This window comes from Perca flavescens, chromosome 10 (genome assembly GCF_004354835.1).
Source record: "Perca flavescens isolate YP-PL-M2 chromosome 10, PFLA_1.0, whole genome shotgun sequence".
NCBI lineage: Eukaryota > Metazoa > Chordata > Actinopteri > Perciformes > Percidae > Perca > Perca flavescens.
The window spans coordinates 29,318,338-29,345,181 of record NC_041340.1 but is presented as its reverse complement, the minus strand read 5'-3'; positions in this window follow the sequence as shown (position 1 = coordinate 29,345,181).

Below are 26,844 nucleotides of genomic sequence, written 5' to 3'. Positions count from 1 at the left end.
CCTGACAGAGCTCCAGGGCCTGCAATTCCCCTCTTCCTGCTAGCTAAATGGCCCGTTGTGTGAGAGTGAGAGCGCGGTCAGCGAGCTTGTAAGCAATCTCTTACCACATGTTACACACATGTCACGCCACTTAGCTATACAACATATACCTAAATGTCTTATAAAGCTAACAACGGTGTCCGATTTCAAGTTAATGAATATTTGTGAAGACTAGCTAAGTGTTTCGTTAGCTGCGACTGTCCCTTCAATCCTAGCTGTGTGTAGCTAGCTACAAATCACGGATAGTTAGCTTCATTTTCAGCGTAATTCTGAGTATATTTACAGTTTGAATTTTGTCATGCCACTTATACAACATCTAACTAAATGTCTTATAAAGCTAACAATGGTGTCCGATTTCAAGTTAATGAATATTTGTTAAGACTAGCTAGGTGTTTTGTTAGCTGCGACTGTCCCTTCAATCCTAGCTGTGTGTAGCTAGCTACAAATCACGGATAGTTAGCTTCATTTTCTGCGTAATTCTGAGTATATTTACAGTTTGAATTTCGTCATGCCACTTATACAACATCTAACTAAATGTCTTATAAAGCTAACAATGGTGTCCGATTTCAAGTTAATGAATATTTGTGAAGACTAGCTAGGTGTTTAGTTAGCTGCGACTGTCCCTTCAATCCTACCTGTGTGTAGCTAGCTAGAAATCACGGATAGTTAGCTTAATTTCGTCACGCCAGTTATACAACAGCTAACTAAATGTCTTATAAAGCTAACAACGGTAAGATTTTCATAGTAAAGGGGTGTCAATGGGATTTTGAGCTCATATGTAAGTCCTATTTACCCACTGAACTGTCGTTATTCAACTATGACAGGGTAAAATCGGTTTTCCATTCTATCACCCCTTTAATACGCATGTGAGCATCAGCATTTCTCACAGGTTCGCGTTTAAAGTCTGTAGAGAGAACAGTGTCGTACTGTTTGTTAACATGGGCAAACGGAGCATAATCTAATTACGTATGTGCAGTGTTGGGGAGTAACGGAATACATGTAACGGCGTTACGTATTCAGAATACAAATTATGAGTAACTGTATTCCGTTACAGTTACAATTTAAATAGTTGGTATTTAGAATACAGTTACATTGTTAAAACCAATGGACTACATGACGATACTTCTCTGTTTCACGAGTTTATTCACTCTGAATAAATTAAGGAAACTTAAACTGCATTTTCCAGAAGCCCCGATATGAAATCAAAAAAATTAGCTCCGTGATCAGTCACAATGGAGTCGGAACGGGCACGACAGAGCCAGGGCAGCAATACGTTTCTATCTTGGAAATTCAAACAGCATTTCAAATTAAAGAACGAACAGGGAGAATGAAATACAGCTAACTTTGCAGTGCAGCCTCTGCTTGCCAGCAACCAACCTCCTTTCAGCTCCAAATTACTCCACCTCCAACCTGAAGAAGCATCTTAAAGTAAGTTATTTTTTTAATTAGCCAAGGGTAGTCGTCTGCTGTAGTTTTACTCGTCACCTTGCTATTTTAACATTGACGTGCGACTTTACATTCTCCTAGGTGCTGATTTACTAGCTCCAAAGCCGTTTAAAGACTGACTAGCCCCGTTTGACATGCTAACTAACGTTAGCTAAAATTAGCTTGTGGTAGCTTAGACCGCGGTTAGATTTTTGTAGTATGCAGTTCGGGACTACCAATACAATAATCTATCTGCTTGTTCAGTTACACATTCAGCCAGTTGGAATAAAAAGAACACACCATTATAGGCCTGTTTAGTAAGCTGGATGTGATAGCCGCATTCCTACACTTATAAAACGCAATTCAATGTAGAAGTAATCCTGAAGTAATCCAAGTATTCAGAATACGTTACTCAGATTGAGTAACGTAACGGAATACGTTACAAATTACATTTGTGGGCATGTATTCTGTATTCTGTAACGAAATACGTTTTGAAAGTATCCTTCCCAACACTGCGTATGTGCTAATTTGCATAAATAGCACAACAGATTTAAACATTGGGTATAACCAGGTGAAAATGTCTTGTTGACATATAAAAGAAAAATACTTAATATTAAGGTCTGAATGGAACCCATTTAGGCTACCCATGAGCATTAATTAATTAGTTCTGTCCCACTGGGGGTCCGGCGAGGTGTCCCTCAAGGGTCTATCCTTGGTCCGATTCTATTTACTATTTACATAACACCATTGCCTCTGTAGCAGATATAGGCAAAATACACCTCTATGCAGACGACACAGTACTATATTGTTCCGCACCTACTCTAGCTCAAGCTTATCAATCACTACAGCAGTCTTTTAATTTATTACAGACCATCTTCATTGAACTTAGACTGGTATTAAACGCTGGTAAAACTAAAGTGATGCAGTTCACAAAGTGTCGGACTGTACCCGCATCAACCCCTCTAGCCATTTCCACACTAGATGGGAAGTGCGTTGAAAATGTTTCATCTTATAAATATCTTGGTCTGTGGATTGATGAAAAGCTAACCTTCAAGGTTCATATTGAAAAATTAGTGAGAAAACTGAAAGTGAAACTTGGTTTTTATTTTAGGAATAAATCCTGTTTTACTACCCAAGCTAGGAAGAAATTGATTAGTGTCACTTTCTTACCAGTCTTAGACTATGGGGATGTTATTTACATGCATGCTGCCTCTACCACGCTGCACACACTTGACACAGTCTACCTTAGTGCATTACGTTTCATTACTAATGCCAAGTCACGCACTCATCACTGTCTTCTTTATGAGGAAACTGGTTTTAGCTCTTTAGCTCTGCGTAGATGGTTCCACTGGCACTTTTTTATTTTTAAAGCAATTAATGGTACTTTACCTAGTTATCTTACTAGTCTGTTGACCAGGAATCATCACCTTTACAATCTCCGCTCCGCTAACATTTTGGCTCTGAATATCCCACGTGTAACAACAGAATTTGGCAAGACTGCTTTTAGTTATGCTGCTCCTTGGTGTTGGAATTTACTCCAAAATGTTTTGAAGATTTCTGTTCTCATCCCACTTAAACATTTTAAACAATTACTTAAACAAACAAAATTTGAACAATGCACATGTTTTCAATAAGCCTTTTTATGTTATTTTAAATTGTTTTACATGTACTGTAAATGTTTTTGTTTGCTGTGTCTGTTTTTGTGATTCTGTGTAACTTGTGTACTGTTGCTCCAGGGCTCCCTTGTAAAAGAGATTTGACTATCTCAATGGGACATCACCTGGTAAAATAAAGGATAAATAAAAAAAAAATTAAAAAATAATACATAGAGGCAGGAAGAAGTACTTTAAACCAGCCTTTATTAATTAGCCTATTATTGCAGAGATGGGGTTTGGGGCTGGGTCCGTGGGACTGTTTCTGGGGGTTCACTTTTTATTTTACCTACCTTTTGTCTTCTGCATTCTCCTTACCCTTGTTCTTCCCTCAGACTCATCCCCCAGAAACAGTCCCACTGACTCAGCCCCAAACCCCATCTCTGCAATAATAATACTGGTTTAATACACTCAATAATCAATACTGTTTTAAAGCACTTCTTCCTGCCTCTATGTATTAATGCTCATGGGCCGCCTAAATGGGTTCGATTCAGACCTTTACATTAAGTTTTTTACTGTTATATGTCAACAAGACATTTTCACCTGGCTAAACCCAATGTTTAGATCTGTTGTGCTATTTATGCAAATTAGCACATACGTAATTATATTATGATCCATTTATCCGTTTATTATGAATGCTATAACGTAGCTAATGTTACGGAACGTTATACTTCTTACATGGGAAACTACTCGTACATATTAGTTTTCATTTAACGTTGCTAGTGAAGTTAAAAAGGTGCAGTTACCTCTCATACTGTAGTTACAACTGATAAACACACCATTTTCTAAATCTCTGCTAAAGTTACGCATATAGCTACAGTAACGGCATATAAAAAGAGATGAAAATGCCACCGGACATTAAACTTTACGAACACAAATGGCAAAAGACAACCTAGCTAGCTAGCTAACAGCCTAATGTTAAATGATAGGTTCAGTTAGCTAACGTTAGCTTGGGTTGTAGCTTCCTAATTACGATAGCAATTTGTACCAGCATTAAAGAGTTAACATTGATGTTAACATTAACGGTGATAACAAATGTACGGCAAACACTAAAGATACTTACATTACATTTCTTAAAATTACTGGACTATTGGTTGAATTCCAATGTAGAATGCGGTCTGTTAAGACCGCTGCAAAGTATAACACACCGTTGCCATGAAAAACAGAGCGCTGCTATGGAAGCAGTTCTGTTCACTCAGGCAATATAATCGCTACACACAGCCTACGATGAAACTACGGCGGCAGTTTGACGCAAGGCGTTTGTGCAAAACTGCGGAAAAACTGCAGAAAAGTGTGGGTGTTGAACCCTCTCACCAGGAAAAGTGTGGGTGTTAAAACACCCACATCCCCCACAGGTGCGACACCCCTGATAGCATGCCATGAGTGGGTAGGGACAGCAAGTTGACTGAAAGATGGACTCATGGACCTAAGTCTCATGTTGATGCACCTTCCTGTAATGTCAATTATGTGTTTTTCTTAGTGTTAGACCATATGTGTGGTTAGCTGCACTATCAGTGACATGCAGAGCAGCACAGACAGCAATATAGCAGTCATCAAATCCTGTCTGACAGTATGCATTGTTGTTGTTGTTGTGTGTGTGTGTGTGTGTGTGTGTCAAAATATTTGAGGCACATACAAATGTGAGTTGCTTTTTGTTTTGATGGGTGCATCTCTCTCTCATTTATACTATATGTATTTAAACCAACCTTCTCTCACACACACACACACACACACACACACACACACACACACACACACACACACACACTACTAAAGAGCTGTTTCTTAGCAACCGTCTTAGACTCTCTCTGCAGAACGAGAGCAGGTGCCTTCTCTCCCTTGGTGTCTGTCACACTGATACCAATTAGTGGTCGTCATGGCAATTTCATTTAGTGTCTGTTATAGTAATACAGCTTGCTGTATCTGTCATAGTGAAAACAATTAGTGTCTTACACTTTGTTAATTACCATGCAGGCTTAACACCACTGTCATGTGAACAGGTTGTGAAAGGTGCAGTGGAAGGTGTTACATCACAATCGGGCAGGTATCGCTCATTAATCACCTATCTAGATGTAAATGTAGAGGACTTGTCTTACATGACATGAGACGTAAATGATCCTGGCAGAGAGATACAGATTTTTTGAGGTAGGAATTAATAGTTCATATTTTATTTTATATAAGAAACTGCAAATCACTAGTGATGTATGAATGAAGCTTCATGAACCACTAGCTGTATTTGTTGACACAACTAGATGGCGCTCTTGGTTTAAAGAAAAAGGCTCAAGCAATACTGTCTCAGTTTCGGACCCGGCATTCATTTGGCAACTAAGGGATTTATTAGAGATTTCACATCTTCCTTTGCGGCCAATTTGTAGAGAAAAAGAGAGGCAAGGATAGCGGAGTTGGAAGAATGTTGTAAATCTCTAGAGCAGTCTCTAAAGACATGTTTTTCTAAATCTACACATACTCTTTTAGTCACGAGTTGAACAGAGCTAAATTATTTGCTAAGAAGGAGAGCTGAATTCATAATGGACAGAGTGAGGCAAAATTATTATTTTAATGGTTGCAAACCAAGCAAGTTGCTGGCTCTGAAATTAAAGCAAAACGAGTCCAGAGTTAATATCAACAACATCCACACGGACCGAGGTATCTCAATGAATCCTAAAGATATCAACGCCACTTTCCAATCCTTTTATTCAAAATTGTATGAGTCCTCCTGCAATTCAGATCCAACACAGTGCCAGGAGTTCCTGAAAGAGCTAAATCTGCCTCTTCTTGACCCAGAGGAGGCAGAAGAACTGGGTCAACATATAACGTTAGAGGAACTTAAATCAGCATTCAAAAAGGGAAAACGCCGGGGTTGGATGGAATTCCATCAGAACTTATTCTAAAGTACATATTAGGATCTATCATTTTACAAGCTTTAACCTCGGTCATAGAGATGGGTACTTTTCACCAACAAACGAACACTGCACTAATTTCTGTTATACCCAAAAAGGGCAAAGATCTTACGGAGTGCTCAAATTACAGGCCCATCAGCCTCATCGGGACTGATATTAAACTATATTCCAAAGTCTTGGCACTCCGCTTAGAACACTTTATTGAGAAACTAGTCCACCACAATGCGGATTCCGTCCTGGTCGTGGAACAACGGACCAGCTCTTCACTCTCGCAAGGATCCTGGAGGGAGCCTGGGAGTATGCCCAACTGGTCTACATGTGTTTTGTGGATCTGGAAAAGGCGTATGACCGGATCCCCCAGGAGATACTGTGGGAGGTGCTGCGGGAGTATGGGGTGAGGGGGTCTCTTCTCAGGGCCATCCAATCTCTGTACGACCAAAGTGAGAGCTGTGTCCGGGTTCTCGGCAGTAAGTCAGACTCGTTTCAGGTGAGGGTTGGCCTCCGCCAGGGCTGCGCTTTGTCACCAATCCTGTTTGTAACATTTATGGACAGGATATCAAGGCATAGTCGGGGTGGGGAGGGGTTGCGGTTCGATGGGCTGGGGATGTCATCGCTGCTCTTTGCAGATGATGTGGTCCTGATGGCATCATCGGCCTGTGACCTTCAGCACTCACTGGATCGGTTCGCAGCCGAGTGTGAAGCGGTTGGGATGAGGATCAGCACCTCTAAATCTGAGGCCATGGTTCTCAGCAGGAAACCGATGGAGTGCCTACTCCAGGTAGGGAATGAGTCCTTACCCCAAGTGAAGGAGTTCAAGTACCTTGGAGTTTTGTTACATTCAATTTATTGCACAGTTGTGACGAAAAGACAGCTGAGCCAGAAGGCAAAGCTCTCGATTTACCGGTCAGTTTTCGTTCCTAACCTCACCTATGGTCATGAAGGCTGGGTCATGACCGAAAGAACGAGATCCAGGGTACAAGCAGCCGAAATGGGTTTCCTCAGGAGGGTGGCTGGCGTCTCCCTTAGAGATAGGGTGAGAAGCTCATCCGTGAGGAGCTCGGAGTAGAGCCGCTGCTCCTTCGCGTCGAAAGGAGCCAGTTGAGATGGTTCGGGCATCTGGTAAGGATGCCCCCTGGGCGCCTCCCTAGGGAGGTGTTCCAGGCACGTCCAGCTGGGAGGAGGCCTCGGGGAAGACCCAGGACTAGGTGGAGGGATTATATCTCCAACCTGGCCCGCGACCCGACACCGGATAAGCGGACGAAGATGGATGGATGGATGGATGGATGGATAGTCCACCTCAACCAATCAGGTTTTATACCAAAGCGTCACGCTGCACACAATGTACGCAGATTATTTCAAGTAATAGAAGAAGCCAGAAACCTGTCTACATCTCACCGCAGGCCAACGTGCAGGACACGCAGCGCATGCTTGCCGACCAGATTCTGTGCGTGGAGCGGACCAACCCGGAGTCTCTAGTTATTGTCCTTGGTGACTTTAATAAAGGGAACCTCACTCACGAACTCCCTAAATATAGACAGCATATTAAATGCCCGACCAGAGAGGAGAACATTCTGGATCACTGTTACACCACAGTCAGGGATGCTTATCACGCCGTCCCCCGTGCTGCACTTGGACACTCTGACCACGTCATGGTCCACCTGATCCCCACCTACAGGCAGAAACTAAAGCTCTGCAAACCTGTTGTGAGGACATCAAGGAAGTGGACCAGTGAGGCTGTGGAGGATCTCCAGTCGTGTTTGGATTCTACTGACTGGGATGTGTTGAGGACTGCTACCAACAGTCTGGATGAGTACACAGAGACTGTGACGTCATACATCAGCTTCTGTGAGGACTGCTGTGTTCCATCAAGCACCAGGGTGAGTTACAACAATGACAATCCCTGGTTCACAGCCAAACTCAGAAGGTTAAGGCTGGCTAAGGAAGACTCATTCAGGAGTGGGGACAAAGACAGATTTAAAGAGTCAAAGTACAAGTTTAGCAAGGCGGTGAAGGAGGCTAAACGACGGTACTCTGAGAAACTCCAAAACCAGTTCTCAGCTAATGACTCTGCGACTGTCTGGAAAGGACTTAGGCAGATCACCAACTATAAGCCTAAAACCCCCCACTTCTTTGATGACAGACACCTAGCCAACGACCTGAACGAGTTCTACTGTCGATTTGAAAGACAAAAGGTCAGTCCTGACACCATCCCCCATGACACCTCCCTACAGCTACAGCCACTGTGCATCACCTCCACCTCCCTCACCTCAGCAGGGTCTTGGGCCCCCCCACCAATGCCCTCCTTAAAGGTCTCCACCTCCAACCCCCTACCCACCTCAGTGACGACTCTCTCCATCCACAAGAGGGATGTCAACAGACTCTTCAGGAGACAGAATCCCAGGAAAGCTGCTGGACCGGATGCTGTCTCCCCATCAAGCTTGAAGCACTGCGCTGATCAGCTGTCTCCAGTGTTCACAGACATTTTTAACACCTCACTGGAGACATGTCACGTGCCAGCCTGTTTCAAGACCTCAACCATCATCCCTGTCCCCAAGAAGCCAAGGACCACAGGACTTAATGACTTCAGACCCGTCGCCCTGACCTCTGTGGTTATGAAGTCCTTTGAGCGCCTTGTGCTTTCACACCTCAAAGCCATCACCGACCCCCTCCTGGACCCCCTGCAGTTTGCCTACAGAGCCAACAGGTCTGTAGACGATGCAGTAAACCTGGCCCTACACTACATCCTCAGGCAGCTGGACTCTGCAGGAACCTACGCCAGGATCCTGTTTTTGGACTTCAGCTCTGCCTTCAACACCATCATCCCGGCTCTGCTCCAGGAGAAGCTCTCCCAGCTTGGTGTGCCTGACTCCACCTGCAGGTGGATCACTGACTTCCTGTCTGACAGGGAGCAGCATGTCAAGCTGGGGAAACACGTCTCCAACTCACAGACCATCAGCACCGGATCACCTCAGGGCTGTGTTCTTTCGCCTCTGCTCTTCTCCCTGTACACCAACAACTGCACTTCCAGTCACAAGTCCGTCAAGCTTCTGAAGTTCGCGGACGACACCTCCCTCATCGGACTCATCTCTGATGGAGACGAGTCCGCCTACAGATCGGAGGCTGACCACCTGGTGAAGTGGTGCAACCAAAACAATCTAGATCTCAACGCTCTAAAGACAGTGGAGATGGTTGTGGACTTCAGGAAGAACCCAGCCCCACCTGCCACCATCACCCTCTGTGGCTCCACAATTGACACTGTGGAGTCTTTCCACTTCCTGGGAACTACCATCTCCCAAGACCTCAAGTGGGAGCTGAACATCAGCTCCCTCGTCAAGAAAGCACAACAGAGGATGTACTTCCTGCGGCAGCTGAAGAAATTAAACCTGCCAAAGACAATGATGGTGCACTTCTACACAGCCATCATGGAGTCCATCCTCACATCCTCCATCACCATCTGGTACGCTGCTGCCACTGCCAAGGACAAGGGCAGACTGCAGCGTGTCATTTGGTCTGCAGAGAAGGTGATTGGCTGCAATCTGCCGCCGCTCCAGGACCTTTACGCCACCAGGACTCTGAAGCATGCTGGAAAGATTGTGGCTGACCCCTCCCACCCTGGACACAAACTCTTTGAGCCACTCCCCTCTGGCAGGAGGCTGAGGTCCATCAGGACCAAAACCTCACGCCACATGAACAGCTTTTTCCCCTCCACCACTAGCCTTATTAACAAGGCCCGGAAACCACCCTGACTCTCCACCTGGCTCTTCATGCCACTGTTCTCTCTCTGCTGTAATGCTCTTTGCTCTTTATTTATTTATTTTATTTCTATCTTTATTTTTAATTTAATACATACTGTGTACATATACTTATACTTATATTGTTTATACCTATACTTATATTGTTTATTACATTTAGAGAATGTGTGATGTGCACCAACAACACCAAAACAAATTCCTTGTATGTGTTAAAAAACATACTTGGCAATAAAAACCCTTTCTGATTCTGAAATCAGTTAGAGTGTGAGGTGTGTGTTGGCGGCTCTTGTGAGACTTAAAGGTTCTATAAATGCTAGTTTGAAAACTACAGCCAACAAACATTCAACAAACGTTTTCATTTCTCCTCAGACGTCTGATAATATGAACAAAGCCCTTTCATTTGCTAAATGTTTACACGTACATAAGTGACAGCTGAAAGTATACAGCTCTTTTTGCATCTGACAAACGTGTGTGGAATGCACTCTACTTTGATGAACGATTAAAGCATTCCATGTCTTGAATGAGCATGGGCATTTCAAATATGTACACGGATAGTATGTCCAAAATGTGGATGTTTGAGTTTGTAATGGTTAAGTAGCTCGGACCTACTTGCAACGGCTACTGAACACCCCTTAGGCCGGTTACACACTGGACGCGTCACGCGAGCGTGTCAGCCGCGTGGCGTGTCCGTTTATATTTCGGCTCCCATGTTAACAGGTTAGAGCTTACACACTGCCTGCGTGAGACGCGCGTCTCAGGCGCGGCTCGAGATGCGCCTGAGATGCGTGCATGCTAGAAATAGAACCGACGCCTATTTTTCATGCGAGACCACCAATCAGGTTTAAGCACTATATAAAATGCAGCAGGTAAGTTCACCTGCCCTCAACCTAAATGGAGGGAGTAAGAAGAAGAAGACTGAGAGTGAGAGGGGGAATCCACAGAGGAGGAAAAGGAGGTAGAGGAAGAGGAAGAGGCCCAGCCAGAGGTAGAGGCTGAGGTGGAGGTAGAGGGAGAGGGAGAAGAAGACCTGAAGCCGGAGAATATTCTCAAAGAAGAAGAGGACCAAATTTATCAAATGAAAGTCGGACGACGGAGAGCTCCGCAGCAATTCAGCACACAGCAGATAGTGCGGGACAGGAAGTCGAGCACAGAAACAAAATAAATATCCGGTTAATTTTCTAAATAAACTACACCGTGCTCATGGCGGATCATATTTCCCTGCACTACATGGAAACAACTCTGAATGGAAACAAACTGTTGTTGGTTTTGTGGTTCTATTCTACGTGAATTCGTGACTACAACAAATCCGGACCTGGTGGGTATTGACGGACGGCGGAGCACGCAGCAGACACGCAGTGGAGCCGGTCCGCAGCCGTTACGCACGCTGTGGAAATGAGGAGTAAGAATTCGATCAAATTGGAAGTCCAAAAAGGCCGATGCCGAACATCTCCAGCAAAGCCAAATCCGCCTGCAGCCAGACAACTGTAGCTGGAGCTAGCACCATCGGTAGCTGCAACCCTGCTAATGATTCTCCCACTAGGCCGGACATGCCTCCAGATTAGGGCTGGGCGATATGGTTGAAAACTGTATCGCAATATAAGATTTTCATATCGGTCGATATCAATAATTATTGATATTTTTTATGACCTATTTAAAATAAGGACCAGGAGAAAAAATATATTAAATTTAAACATTTTTATTTTAAACTTAACCCTGCTCTGATTATAATCCCCTCAGTTATAAAAGCAGAAATGTCAACACAACCATGGAAAACACTCAAATAATTAAAATGTAAACAGGTCTAAAATCACAATGAACACTTAACAATTATCTCTTAACATTAAGGTGCAAAATTAAAGAATAAGTAAGAAATGCTTAATAAAGTGTCATAAAATAGTGCAAAGTGTTAGCTAAATATAAGAAACCTGAGAAGGAACTATTTTCTGCAGGTTTAGTGCTAGGTTGGTAACCTGGCTTCTGGACAGCGCTCAGCATGTCTGCCTCCGTTATTTCTTTGTAGCGTTTAGTAAGGCGCTGATGCAGAGTACCTCTCCATGGCGGTCTGCTGCTTGTGCCGTGTTGCAGCTGCAGATGTTGTTGGACGTTGATGGCGAATACGGCTGTGCTCGAAAGTGTGAGCGCGGCTAAAGTGGTAAAACAAGTTTGTGGTCGTACCAGTGTTGGTGGGGACGACGGTGTGACGACATTGGTCAGACTTATAAAATCCCCAAAACTGCCATACTGACTTTTCCTGTTTTATCAACGATTTCCTCGCTCGCTGCGGCACTCACTTTCCACTCCACGCCGGTTCTGTTATTGAAAAACACGAGACAGCGATGTGGTGCAACCAAACATGATACTGTTACATGATTGGCTGTTAGAGTGTCACTCCCCACGTTGCTAGGTTGCCAGAGAGTGAGGGCCTTTGTTCATGCAACCAAACGTGATTCACAACCTCTGGTTTCTTCTGATGAAGAAAAACAAGTTATCGAACGTTTTATCGACCGCATTTTCTATTGATATTGATTATGTGTCTATCGCGATACATATCGTTATCGTTTTATCGCCCAGCCCTACTCCAGATGAAGCTTATGTAAGGAGCTGTGCAAAGATAAGATAATATAAGATAGTACTTTTATTGTCTGTTACACAATGGTTCCAGAAAATTGTCTTTGACAAGGCTCCAGTTACAAAGAGACATTCATACAGACATATAAAAACAAGACATGGGGTGTTGAGGTATAAGCTGACTGTGGTGTTCATTTTGTGCTATTCAATATGGCTATTGGAGATGGGATGAAGAATTTCTTGTAGATGTTTTTCCTGGCCAATGGTACCCTAAAACGCCTTCCTGATGGTAATAGCTGGAAGGAGTGATGGAGAGGGTGAGAGGGGTCCTCTGTGATCAGTTGGCTTTCCTGATCATTGAGCGGCTGTACAGCTCAGATAGGGGAGCATGGGGTGAGTTAGTTATTTTGGCAGAGTGATTCACATGCGTGAAAGTCTTGTTTTGTGTTTGGGTGTAACCAAAGGGGTGTCAGAGTCAGTCCTGCCCTGCATTAATCAACGTTTCGATGTCTTTGAGGCTAAGTTTCAGTCACTCGCAGTTTCGCAGGCTGAACTGCAAGCCCGTGTGGGGACCAGGAACAAGCTACTGGCGACCTTGACGTCCGCATATTAGCACTTGAAGCTAAATACACCGAGCTGGCGGGACGCAACATCCAGCTTCATACCAAGGTGCTTGACCTGGATGCCCGCTCTCGGAGGCACAACATCAAAATTGTGGGGATACAAGAGGGTGAGGAGGAAGGTAAACCCACTGAATTCGTCTCAAGACTAATTCCCAAACTGCTTGGTGGCGCACATTTTCTGCATCCAGTCAAAATTGACCGGGCGCACCGCTCCCTCCAGCCAAAGCCGGCCGCTGGCGCGTACTATCCTGGCGCGCATCCATCACTTTCAGGAGAAGGAGTTGATTCTTCGCCTCGGCAGACAACAGTCCATGGAGTACAAGGGAGGCAAGGTCCTTATCTTCTCGGATTACACCAGCGAGGTCATGGCTCAGCGTCATGCCTTCAGAGAAGTGCAACAGTCCCTGCGCGACAAAGGAATAAAACACACACTGCGATACCCGGCCAAGCTCTATACCAAGATGGCGGACCTGAAAGAGGTGGCGAAATCCCTGGAAAGGAATAATGTACGAGAGGGGGAGTAGATCCATATACTGACATTTTTCATTTAACTCACAGTTGCGCCGAGGTGAGGCAACTATTTGTTCAAAGCAGCTTATAGCTGCTCGCAGCACTATTTTGTTTTATATACACTATATTACAATGGCCCACTCTGAACTGCTGCCATGTTCACACAGCCTGAGGTGCTGATACTGCTCATATTTCCATTGCTTTGATTGCTTTGTATCGTGGTATCATATAGCTTATGTTATTACAACGTCGCGGAGGGGGGGGGGCTAGTGGTAACATATTCTAGTTATTTGCCCAGTAGCTCCTTATGAGATGAATACGGGGTGCTATGCGCCAGGTTTGGGGAGGCACAAGGCGGGATGGGAGGGGAGGGATGTTATTGCTCTTTTTTTTGTTGTCTTTTGCTGTTTTTCATACAGTCAGTACTTTACACTGCTTGGTTGTAAGGGACACATTTGTCTTATGGAAGGGGCAATATTTCTGTAAAATTATTTGCTATTGATGAACAGGGTGGTGAAATTTGTGAGCTTTAATGTGAATGGGTTAAATGGACCTGTTAAACGAAAAAGAGTCTTAACACATTTGAAAAAACTGAAAATAGACATTGCCTTTATACAGGAAACCCATCTGACACCCCTGGAACATAAAAAATGTAAAAGGGATTGGATAGGACATGTAATATCATCATCCTTTAACTCTAAAGCCAGGGGAGTGGCCGTTTTGATAAATAATAACACCCCTGTAACAACTGGAGAAACCGTTGTTGATACATTGGGGAGATATGTTTTAGTGAATTGTCAGATTTACTCAGAACCCTGGACTCTCTTAAATTTTTACGCACCTGATTATGACGAGGAGTCGTTTGTCCAAGACATATTCTTCAAGGTGTCAGAAGGACGGCAAAATATCCTTATAGGGGTGACTTTAATTTCTGCCTCGATCCTGTCCTGGATAAGTCAGCTTTATCAGTATCCAAATCTAGAGCAACCAAAATCACCATAGAATTCATGAAGGAATTAAATTTAGCTGATATTTGGAGACAAATGCACCCTCAAACCCGAGATTATTCTTTCTATTCTGGGCGCCACAACTCTTTTACTCGGATTGATCTTTTCCTGTTGTTGACACAGCTGATTCACAGAGCGGTAGAATATGAGTACTTATCTAGAACATTATCAGATCACTCACCTCTGCCCCTATCAATTTATATGCCTGAAAAAACTACTAATATGTATAGGTGGCATCTGAACCCAACTCTCCTTCAAAAGCCAGATTTCTGCAAATTTATAAGAGATCAGATTGGGCTGTTCTGTGAGACAAACTGTGCCTGTTCTCCCAATAGTTTTATATTAGGGGATACACTAAACGTCTTTTTAAGGGGACAAATAATCTCTTATATCAAAGGTATCAAAAAGAAATACATGGCAGAAATAGAATAATTGAAAGCAGACATTTTTGAAATTGGAAAAGGAGTTTCAACAATCAGGATGTAAGGAAGTACACCAGTTATTGGTAAATAAAAAGCTTAGATATAATACTTTGCATACTTATAAAATTGAAAAAAAAGTTCTGAGAAGCAAGCAAAGGTACTATGAATTGGGGGAGAAGGCGCACAAAATTCTGTCTTGGCAACTGAGAAGAGAAGAAAGCTCTAGGACAATTAATTCAATCCAAACTGAAACAGGTTCTGAATTATACAACCCAACAGAAATTAATGATGCATTCAAACAGTTTTACACACATCAGTACCACCTGTACACATCAGAACCACCAGAAAATCTGAGTAAAATTAATGAATTTTTGTCCATGATTGAACTGCCCAAACTAGGTCAGGAAGACCAAATTAGTCTTGACCTGCCCTTTACACAAAAAGAAATTGAAAAAGCTCTGGGCTCACTACAAGCAAACAAAACTTCAGGAGAAGATGGGTTTCCTCCAGAATTTTACAGGGAATTTAAGGATTTACTCCTCCCACTTGTCATCAACTTGGCCTCTAAGACTCGAACACTCCCTGAATCATTCTCTACAGCCATAATTACTGTAATTTACAAAAAAATAGAGATCCATTGAAATGCTCTTCATATTGGCCAATTTCATTGTTAAATACAGATTATAAATTAATTTCTAAGGCCCTGGCTAACAGACTTGGCCAGTATCTGCCACAACTAATAAATCTGGACCAGTGTGGCTTTATTTCAAAGCGCTCCTCAGCTAATAACCTATGTAGGCTCTTTAATATTATTCATTTGACAAAATCTGAAAGGGAAACCAGTATAGATGTGGCTTTAGATGCTGAAAAAGCCTTTGATAGGCTAGAGTGGCCATGTTTATTTAAAGTGTTTGCCAAGTTTGGGTTCGGTCCATTATTTATTAGCTGGGTTCAAACTCTATACCATAAACCCCAGGCAAAAATCAGCACCAATGGAGAGATGTCATCTACATTCCCTTTAAGCAGATCAAGTCGACAGGGATGCCCTTTGTCTCCAGCACTTTTTGTCTTGGCAATTGAGCATTTAACTGAAGCAATTAGACAAGATTCTGATATAAAGGGCTTTCAGGTGGGTCAGACATAAAATTAATCTTCTGGCAGACGTTATTTTGTACTTAAAAGTACTTAACAAATTTTGATCACTCCAAACTCTAGCGTACAAGTCCATTTAGATGGCCTATGGATGGTATAAAATACCTCGGGATATTTGTATACAACAACCTCAAAAACTTGTACAAATTGGATTACCTCCCGCTGCTCAGCAAGATTGAGGATGATTTACATAGATGGGTGGCTTGCCTCTCACCTTGATTGGCAGAGTTAAATTTATTAAAACGAATGTACAACCGAGACTGCAGTGTCTGTTTCAATCCCTGCCCATTCCACTACCACAATCCTTCTTCAAAGCTCTCAATAGATATGTTAGACAATTTTTATTGAATTGTAAAGTACCCCGGATATCCATGGGAAAGCTAACATGGGACTATGGCTCAGGGAGACTTCGATTACCAAACTTAAAAAAACTACTACTTGGCAGCTCAAATGAGGTTCATCTCATCCCTCTTTGAGGGCAGTGACGCCCCCTCTTGGACACAAATCGGACTGCACCCCCTGAAAGAAAAGGTCTGCAGTGACTTCATCTATAAGCATAATTCTGGAACTGTACACAACAGGACAGACAACCCTATATTGAGGCATCTGATAAAAATTTGGTATGAGGTTCACAACAGTCTTGGATTGAAGGTGGGACTGTCACCTAAAACACCTTTAAAGCAAAATGATCTTATACCTATGACTCTTGATAATAAGATTTTGGACATATGATATCATAGGGGAACTCAACACTTGGATAATTGCTTCGACAAAGGACTTCTCATTTCATTTGAGCACCTGAAGAGGAAATATAACTTGTCCAATCAAACCTTCTACTGTTATCTCCAACTAAGATCCTTTCTGAGAGCTAATTTGGGTCCTGAAATGACTCTGCCTTTCATGAATATTGTAGAAAGACTTCTTTACGATGGGAATACACATAAATCTATTTCCAAAATGTATCGCCTGTTGTTGAACAAGGGCCCAAAACCAGGGGTGCATAAGTCTAGAATGAAATGGGAGTCAGATCTCGGTGTTACAATTGAGGAACAGTTTTGGACAGAATTATGTCAAAACAGCTTGTCAACTATTATCAATATAGATAGTATAGATTGATTAACTATTCAACATCAATTATACTTTACCCCAGAAAAATTACATTCATTCAAATCGTCGTGTCAGTAACGTGTCAGAAATGTGCTTCAGATGTGATACTGAAGTTGGGTCCTTTTTGCACTGTACCTGCCTGTGTATGAACGTTAGACCTTTTTGGCATGATATCAGCTCCACTTTAACCAGGATCCCAGAAGTTGAAGTCCCTGTGGACCCTAAACTTTGTCTATTGGGGAACTTTAGAGGTATTTTCCGTTCTCTAAACAACGCACAACTCAAATTTATTTATTTATTTATTTGAAAGAAAAGGGGGACAATACATATTAATGAACATTTTCACAAATGTAAATACTGTATGCCAGATTATAGCCTTAGGCTAATTTCCATCTGCAGACCGCCTGGCAAGTTGGTGTTACACACAAATTAATGAATACATACAAAGACACTATATGCAGACTATATACAAAGGGACAAGGACAAGAACAGTGATCACATCATGTTAAAACAAACAACAACAACAACAAGAGTGGACAACAAGGGACATATAGAAAACAAGAAAGCATTGACTATAGTGAACAAACCACAAACTGTCCTGATATTACACTAATCCATATTACACCATTCTATGTTGCACTGACCCACATTACACTGACCCCTATTGCACAACCCATGTTATACTGACATTTATTGTACAACCCAGATTACACTAATAATTGTGTCCCTTTTTATAACACTAACTCTGTTTTAAGTCTGATATATAATGATTAACTAAAGATGATCACAAGTCTGTATGTCCCTCAACCACACTTTTAAATGACTCCTAAACATAGAAAGACTTGTGCTTTCCCTCACTGACAGTGGAATGCTATTCCAGAATCGCACTCCCTGATATGACAGAACGTTCTGTGAAAAGGCGGTCCGCCTAAATGCCAATTCACAATCACCTCTCATAGTGGCTCTAGTCACTCGAGACCCAGCAACACTGCTAGACTTTTGTTTTATAAAATCGCTCAATGGTGGAGGCGCCAGACCATGTATAACCTTATAGATTAGGCAGGCTGATTTAAATAATTTGAAATTAACAAAATTTAAAAACTTATATTTATCTAAAATTTGACAATGGTGATATGACAAAGGTTTCTTGTCTAATATTTTCAATGCTCTTTTGTAGCATACTTCAATTGGCCCAATAGCTGCATGACTCGTATAAGACCAACTTGTGATACAGTACTCAATATGAGCTAGTATCATAGAATGCAGGAATGTAATTGCTGCTATATCCGTTAATGATGTATGAATATGTCTAAAATTCCGTATATTAACATTTACTGTTTTCACTGCTTTTTAAACATGTTTTTTAAAGGATAGTTTTGAGTCTATTAACACTCCCAAATATTTAAATTCCTCAACATTAACTAATTCATGTCCACCCAAGTGAACTTTTACTGTGGCCACGGTTGTTTTAGGTTTACTAAAAAACATTGATATGGTCTTTTTAACATTAAGGCACAGGCATGAATCATTCAGCCATGTTTGTAAGTCATTTAAGGCTAATGAAAGTTGATGGGCTGCATCACCAGCACTTTTTGCCTGTGTAAAAATTACTGTATCATCTGCATACATAATCATGTCCACATTTTTGCAAACATTGGGCAAGTTATTTACATAGAGTGAGAACAGCAATGGACCTAAAATTGATCCCTGAGGGACACCTTGCGTATAGTGAAGATAGGGTGACCTACTATTCTTTATTTGCCCGCATTGTTTTCTATCTGATAGATAAGACTGTAACCATTTAACAGTTTGATTACTAAAGTTAAATGTTAACAGTCTAGACAAGAGCTTAAGGTGATTCACAGTATCAAACGCACGCTTAAAGTCAACAAAAACAGCCGCAACATAACTGCTTTTGTCTAAATAAGACATCACCTTCTCAACAAAAACACAGACAGCCGTTTCAGTTGAGTGAAGACAACAAAATCCGAATTGCATTGGGTGCAAACCCGGAATGGAATCATTAAGATGGGCAATAATAGAGTTAGCGACCCACTTTTCTACTATCTTTGAGAAGATAGGGAGTATGCTAATAGGTCGATAATTAGCAGGATCTAATTTTTCACCCGATTTATATATTGGTATGACATTTGCCACCTTCCAGCTCAAAGGGACGACTGCCTGCGTGATTGATAAATTAATAAGATGGGTCACAGGCACCAAGATACAAGATTTATAATGCTTCAGAAGATTGGTATCAAATCCAAAGACATCCCTTGCTTTAGAACTTTTCAATTTTGAGATTATGTTTTCTACATCATTTTCTGTAATTATTTGAATGTTAAACTTTGAATTTTGAGTTAAGGCATCTATATGGGTGTCTATGTTGCCACTGTTTTGTTGGGAATCACACGAATTAGAAAACAGTTGTGCAATTTCATCAATGGTACTTTGAAAATACTTTGAAAATAAATTCAATTTAGTTGCTAGGCTGAGAGGCTCTGATACCAATTCATTAGCAAATTTGAGTTCAGGTCTTTATCAGCATTGTGCTTACTTTTACCAAGAAGTTTGTTTATATTTTCCCAAATTAGCTTACAATTTCCTTTGGCACCATTAATTACAGTCATGAAAAAATTAGCTTTTGCCATTCTCAAAGTTTGTGTGACTTTATTCCTTGCGGATACAAAATTTAATCGATCAGAAATTAATCCAGATTGTAATGATTTTTTAAGTAATTTGTCTCTGGGTGTCATAAACTGTTTACACTCACTATTGATCCAAGGCAAGGAATAAACTCGTTTCTTTAAATAACCCACTTTCTGAAACTGAGACAGAACCCCTTTAATAGAGGAGTATAGTAGATCACAACATTTATTAGTGTCATCACAAGATAGTATGCTAGACCAATCAAGACTATTTAGAACCTCAGTTAAACATTGTTCTTGGCTCTTTGGAATAAATGTTTGTTTTATATTAGTGCTTGTACTAACACTTCTCAATCGTTTTTTAGTCAGCTTTCTATAAAAGAATATGGCATTGTGGTCAGACAAGCCAGTCAAGAAATTGTATGTTTTTATCAATTTATCTACTTTGTTAGAGAACACAAGGTCTATTAGAGTTTTAGAGCGATTTGTTATTCTAGTGGGATCACTGATCATTTGTGTTAATCCAGAATTATCTGTAATTTCTTTCAGTTTCTTTCTGTCACTTTTGTTGTCCCAATTTACATTTAAGTCTCCCATTAGAATAACCTAATTATTAAAGTCACAACAACCCAGAAGTGTCTTAAATTGATCATAAAAATCTACTTTTGCTGAAGGCGGTCGATAAAGACATAAAACAGTAAATTACATTTCTGCTGAGAGTGACACTTTAACTCCAACACATTCAATTGTGATTTCATTAGGCCAATTATTTGTGTACATTTTAGAGAGTCCTTCATATACAGTAACATCCCTCCCCCCTTTCCTTGATGCCTATCCTTTCTAAAGACATTGTAGCCTTGTAATGATACCACTGCTTGTGGGAAAGGGGGTTTAAGCCAAGTTTCTGAAAGTCCCATGAAATCTACATTTGAGTTAATGAGAAGATGCTCCAATTGTTCCCTCTTAAATTCATTGAAATTGCTCTATGTGTGGCTAAGAAGTGCATTGCAGTGTCATGGAAATCTGTCTCCCCTCTTCTTATTGACAGATGGACTGTTGAGATGAATAGCTGCATTCCCCTGGAAAAAATCACTTATTGTCTCAGGAAACGATATGACACCTTTTTAAAAATTTGGCAGCCATATTTAGACCACACATCTCTTACTCCAAGTACTTAATGTAGTTGTTTGCATTGACCTTACACACTGACCTCTTTTTTTTTTTTTTGATGGGTGGTTATAAGGTAGGGGCGTCTATCCTCCACGTTCTGCCCTTTGTTATGTCACTATACTGTTGGTGTACTGACATGTTTGAATGCATTACGTATATAAAACTAAAAATAAAATATATATAAAAAAAAAATAATTGCTGATGTGATAGGATGTTGAATTCCTGCTGACCCGATTGTTTGTTACTCAATGACGACTCTAAATTACACCTGCTTGGGAGACAGCTAGCTAGCAGGCTCAACTGCAACCAAGAAAATGATAGCTGGCTCCCCCCTCCTTCGCTTTGTATAAAACAGTGGTTGGCGTATTTTCTAGACATAGTTAGGGCCCGAGCGCCGACAGCTGCGAAGGCCCTATTGAAACTGAAGGAATTATTATTTATTTTTCCCGGCAAATGAATTGGCTTTTTGAGGGGCTTAACATATTCAAAAACTCATTTGGGAATAGGCGCACAAAAATGGCTCGCTAGCGCCCCCTAGAAAGTAAAAAAAATTAAGCCCCTGCAGTGCGTTTAAAATAGACTCACTCAGAAACTTGGTACACACATGTACCATGTCAAGATGTACAAAAAATGTCATTAGAGCATTACCCTAAACCCAACAGGAAGTCCACCATTTTGATTTCAAAGGTCGAAATGCGATTTTGGCCATTTCCACATGTCGTACTTTAACGAACTCCTCCTAGACATTTCATCCGATCAACTTCAAACTCGGTCTGTGCCATCTTAAGACGTTAAAGATGAAAAGTTGTTAAAAGAAAAACCTTTCGTCATAGGGCGTGGCCATGGCGGGGCGGCCATTTTGTGCGTTTCACCGCAGAAACAGGAAGTGGGTGTAACTCAAGTGTACATTGTCCAACTGGCTCGAAACTTTTCAGGATTCATAAGAGTCCATCCCTGAGGACAAATAAAGTCCAATATTTACTTTACTACCCCTTTTATAACTAATGACCCGTTTGATATAGACCCTTGTGTGTGGTATCATTACGCTCAGCAGAGACTTCCTTCTTCATTGGTGATGGTTTGGCCCGCCTCCTATGTTTAAACCACGCCCCCTTTCATAAATGCTGACCCATCTAAAGTAGAGTCTTGTGTGAGGTGTCATTGAACTCATCAGAGAGTTCCTTTTTAATTGGTGATGGTTTGAACCGCTCCCTATGCTTTAGCCACGGCCCCTTTCACAGCTATTGAAATGTATGACGTAGAGCCTTGTGTGAGGTAACGTTGAACTCAGCGGGGAGTTCCCTTTTCATTGGTGACGATTTGCAGTGTCTGAGTGCCCTGCAAATTCACGGTCGCAAGGAACAGAGTCCGCCGGTTACCCCGAGGCGCGCCGAGGCGCGAGGGCCGGTCCATCACTGCTCGCAGCTTTAATTATGCTTGAGCTCTCTCATCACCACAAGAACTAGAGGAGAGTGATTAGGCAAGGTGTGATTTCTGTTTATTTGTTTGTTTTGTTTTCCTCGAGATCACAGAGGGTGGGAGAGGGTTTTTGTTCTTGTTCAATTGTGATTCTCTGTTCTGTATGTTTGAAATATAAAAAGCAATAACAAATTTTAAGTACAGCAAACAAACTAATAATGAACGTTGCTCACGGCAAACCAAGATTTGGGGAACCAAACAAATTTGGTGTTAAGGGCTTGGTGTTAGCATTTTAGTGCCAAGGTATTAAGAGTGCTTGTTATTGCACGTCGCCCTATAGCACAAGTTTATAACATGCTGACATAGATTGCACAATGCCCTATTGCACCTGCTTTGCACACATGAAGCCTTTATGGAGAGGATCATCTTTGTGGTGTGGGAGGAGGGGGGCCTCTGGGATGGGCGGTTGTGACGAAACATATACACCACATTTCGAATAAAAAAACATCAATGTTGTGGCTGGGTTAGCTCAGTTGGTAGAGCAAGCACACATATAGAGGTTTACTCCTCGATGCAGCAGTCACAGGTTCGACTCCGACCTGTGGCCCTTTGCTGCATGTCATTCCCCTCTCTCTCCCCTTTCATGTCTTCATCTGTCCTATGAAAATAAAGGCCTAAAATGCCCCCCCCAAAAAAACACATTGTTAGCCTATTGAAATGTTTTATTGAAGCATTGACTTAATTTCATATCAGTACAATTGGTTAGTACATATAGGGCAATGCACACCTTTAGCTTAAGTGCAGAAAATGCTCTAATCTACTGCTACATAGCTCCCACAAAAAGCCATGTGGATTATATAGTAACAGAATTCACCAAGAATAGAACAAGAACACAAATCCATATACCAAAACTGTGTTTTTATTTTATGGGATTAGCAGCTTAGAACTGCATTTCAAATGAACACTGCAGGATTTTCAATTTAGCTGGATATAAAACAGGCAATATTTACAGATGAATCCAGCCTAAAATAGATTTTACAATTGCACTGCTAAATGATGGCAATACAACAGATTAAGACAAAAATGGAAATTAGATACACAGTCTCATTTGATAGGCTGCTTATAATTTAAATAATATTGTCAAAATGAATCTTGTTAGAATGTGCACAGTGTTGGATGTATTTCTTTGCTGAGAAAAATAGTCTATGGCAGCCATTTTGTGCTCCAGCCAAAGTGTCATATGTAGCAGCCAAATGATGGCTCACACATGTGGGTCTGAATACGCATTACCTTTTTATTCTCTTTGACTGCATTGGAAAGATACAGCAATGTAATGGATATGGTAGAGGGAACAACACATCTGACAGCTTTATACTAGTTATTATTCTCCTATTATACACTCCCTGCAAAAAAAGTCTGCCTTAACAAATCAATTAGTCTGATATCCATTCTTAATATGAGGTATTTCTACTTGATTCAGGAAAGTTTTACTTAAAATATTCAAACAAGCATTAGCCTGACTAAAATAAGCTTCAATATGAGATTAAGTGAGTACCCTTTGAGCTGAAAAGGTTGCCAAGTCCAACTTCCTCCAAAGTATGAAAGACTGTGGCCACTACCAATATTCCATTGATGTTTAAGTAGTTCTCACCTCTAAATTCCACCAGGCACGTCTGTGCTGCATTTTTGGCAGGGCCGGAGCCGCTGGCAGCAATCACAGCCCCTCAAGACAATGCTTGTGATTCCACCAGCCAAGACGCAGTGCATACCAGTAGCGTCTCTTTATTATTTTTGACAGAGCAACAGGGAGTTCAACAGGCCGGACAGGGAGGGGAATGGCTACAGCATCCATCAACAACTAAAACACAGCTACAAATCTTCAATCCGTGTTATTCATAAGAGGACTAAATGGAAGAAACCAAATTGTATGTAGACTACTTATTTTTATGGTAGAATTAATTAAGACGATCATCTCCACTCCAACTCTCACTGTATTTCTCAGTATGGCTATGTTCAGAAGATTGTGTCGTCCGCCGACTTTCGCACGCAGAAACTTCAGTGAAGATAATTACCTCTTCTGTTTTTTTAACCTCAGTGTCCTCCTTGGCTGCGTGGAGGAGGGGTGGGGGCTGTGCACGATCATGGAAGGCTTGAAACATGTCGACGCGTCAACAGTTTTGTTGTCATTAATATAATTCCTCATGGGGCGACAGAAACTACGCATATAGATTTAACTATAGCTCTAACATGAGGTGGTTTGGGCATCTGGTAAGGATGCTCCCAGGGCGCCTCCCTAGGGAGGTGTTCCAGGCAGGTCCAGCTGGGACGAGGCCTCGGGGAAGACCCAGGACTAGTTGGAGGGATTATATCTCCAACCTGGCCTGGGAATGCCTAGGGATCCCCCATTCAGAGCTAGGTTAAAGGCTCGGGAAAGGGACGTTTGGGGTCCCCTGCTAGAGCTGCTGCGACCCAACCCTGGATAAGCAGACAAAGATGGTTGAATGGATGGATGGATGGTATTAAAAGTCTCAAATTTCATTTGGAAAGTATTACATTATGTTTAGAAAGGTCTTTAATTGTTTCTTGTCCTTTCTTAGGATTAAATAAATACTGTAATGTCATAAATAAATGTTTTTGTGTGTGTGTGTGTGTGTGTGTGTGTGTGTGTGTGTGTGTGACTGTACAATTTACAGTACAGGTACCGTTTACGTCAGTGTTTTTCTTTACCCTATTGACCGTGTAGTGAGTGTGCCCTGTCTGCACGAAATGGTTTGCATCTCATAACCTTTATATTGCATCCCTGACTCCACCATACCTCTTCCTCCTATATACGTCCACTAGAAACACTTAACATGCTGGATACTGGTTATGCGGACGACATCGGACTGTCGTGGGCCATCCCGCTGAAGGAAATACAGTGTGACACTTCTATGGCGGTGGAAGCCCAGCAGCTGGACACATGGGCTGCATCAAATAACATGCTACTCAATGGGGAAAAATCTGTGGAACTGAGAATTAGTTTTTTCAGAAACCCACCGCAACTGGCTCCTTTGTTTCTTAGAGGCAAGGAAGTTCTGGTTGTGACCACCACCAATACCTGTGCTTCCACCTGGACTCCAATTTTAGCGGGGACACACACATTGACAAAGTAGTGAGGACAGCCTCGAAACGGCTCCACTTCCTGTTAGTTCTTGCCAGACATGGCCTCCCTTGCGAGGACCTTGTTACAATTTACACTGCTCGGGTCAGGCCATGTCTTGAGTATGGCAGTGTCCTTTTGGTGGGCTGTGACAAAAGCCAGGCAGCACTCCAAGAGAGGGTTCAGAAAAGGGCCCTAAGGATCATCACTAGAGGGTGCACTCCACCTCTGCCACTCCCATCTCTTCAGAGCAGGATGGAGCAGGCAACAGTTTGGCTGGTTAAAGACAAAGGGCCCTGTTTTAACAATCTGAATCGCAAGTATCAAACGTGAAACGCAAGTAGCTTTGTGGGCGGATCTTGGGCGCTGTTGCTATTATACCGGCGGGATAAATGATGACTCTTGCGCCCGACGCAAATCTAAAATGGGTTGGTCTGAAGTAGCTAGGTGTGGTTTGGGCGTAACGTGCAATAAACCAATCAGAGCGTCATCTCACAGTCCATGGTGTGCCATGGTGGATTGCTATTATGATGGCGGATTTGCCTGGCGCACACCAGCGGGAGCTGTCCGGGATGCAGCAATGTAATAAATGCCCGTCTTGACCGGGTGCCGATGTTGCTGCGGCCTCTCGGGCGCATCTCCTCATGTCTGGAGAGGATTGCTGCAGCCATGGAGCGTGGGCCTCCAAACGCACCACCTACTCCTGTTGTGTCCCTTCCTCCTCCCCCCACTCCATCTCCGTCCACCCGCTCCACCAGGAACGCATTGCCACTCCCGGACCAGATCCCGCCGGAGTGTCCTATCCTGCCATAGTTCTACATCACGTCTCCTTAAGTCCTCTAATATTTCCTCATTTATGTCATCAACATATACATGATTCATGGAAATGTTGTGTAAAACACAACAAGCCACAAAGAATGTAATTATGTATGATTTGCAAAAATGGGAACTGCTGCGTCCGTGTAGACTATAATACACAGACTTATACCAAGCAGAAAGGAACCGTTGACCTCTAACTTGCGCCCGAACGATTGCTCACCCCCGTCCCATCTCCAGCAAAACCAGATACCTGGGAAGCAAAGGAAGAGAACAGGCACACAAAAAAAACAGAGTACCAACAACAAAAGACTGCAATATCAACCTAGAGCAGAGGGGCACGTGACAACGCATCAGCTATTACCGCTGTTATCCACTCCTTTAATATGTCTAATCTCCAGCGCATAGGCTTGCAAAAACAACGACCACCTCATGAGTCTCTGATTGGGACATTTAAACGACTGCAAAAATGTAAGCGGATTGTGATCCGTGTAG